General features: G+C 48.7%; 2 non-coding genes across 2 annotated transcripts; both read right to left on the reverse strand.

Annotated features, from left to right (window-relative positions):
* Positions 1-139: 139 nt before the first annotated feature.
* Pmar_PMAR001260 lies at positions 140-212 on the reverse strand. Its single transcript has one exon. It is a non-coding gene; the product is annotated as a tRNA-Ala (tRNA).
* Positions 213-443: 231 nt separating this feature from the next.
* Pmar_PMAR001261 lies at positions 444-516 on the reverse strand. The gene has a single exon. It is a non-coding gene; the product is annotated as a tRNA-Glu (tRNA).
* Positions 517-993: the final 477 nt, after the last annotated feature.

Genomic DNA, 993 nt, shown 5'->3' on the forward strand with positions numbered 1-993 from the left:
CGCGAGTAGTTTACAACCCGAAAATATGTACGGACTGGGAGCGCACTTGCTTGAGCTATCACGATGTTACATACATGACCTTACGCTTTCATCCAGATGAGGAGCGCCGGTGGCGGAACCGACTAAAAACATTCCTATATGGAGAACCCGGGCATCGATCCCGGTGCCTCTCGCTTGCTAAGCGAGCGCTCTACCATTTGAGCTAGTCCCCCTCACAATATATGTTTCTCAATTCACTTGGAGAGGATGGGCTGAACCGCCCCTTCCCCTCGAACAACGTTGGAATGGTTTGTTCTAACTCAATGTTCAACTTTGTCCAGGGGAGGAGGGGAACCGGTGACGAGCCAGATATCTTGAACAAAACAACGCACCTGTGATATTTACTCAGTTCCCCATCCTTGCGCTCAACACAATCCTGGAAAACACCGTATCAAATATATATTTTCCGATGCAGGGACTCGAACCCTGGTCGCGTGGGTGAAAGCCACGAATCCTAACCAGCTAGACTACATCGGAAATCGAAAATTTTCCGATGTATACGATTCGCCGAGGTATTGTTGAAGTTGAATGCATGACGAACTCGAGAATCAGCACTTTCGTCGTGTTCCTTCAGAATTCATGCGCAAGCGACGGGCTCAGTCAATACGTACGCAGAATGTGTAACCATCCCATTGCTAGAAGGCTACTGCCAATTGACGAGAGAAATCCTGCTCGTGTCTGTCGAAACAGTAAGCGATGATGTGTGACACTGACCTCATAGGATAGTGGAACCATTCACCCAGATATCAATACTATCATGAATTCAAGTGTCACCAGTCACCGAGAACGGCGCTGAGAGCCAGGGCTGGGTGCGCGTCTTACTGTAAAGAAGCAGAGAGAGTGATGGCGCGAGTAAGTTTACACCCGAAAATATGTACGGACTGGGAGCGCACTTGCTTGAGCTATCACGATGTTACATACATGACCTTACGCTTTCATCCAGATGAGGAGCGC

Source organism: Perkinsus marinus, assembly GCF_000006405.1.
Source record: "Perkinsus marinus ATCC 50983 genomic scaffold scf_1104296960582, whole genome shotgun sequence".
Lineage (NCBI taxonomy): Eukaryota > Perkinsozoa > Perkinsida > Perkinsidae > Perkinsus > Perkinsus marinus.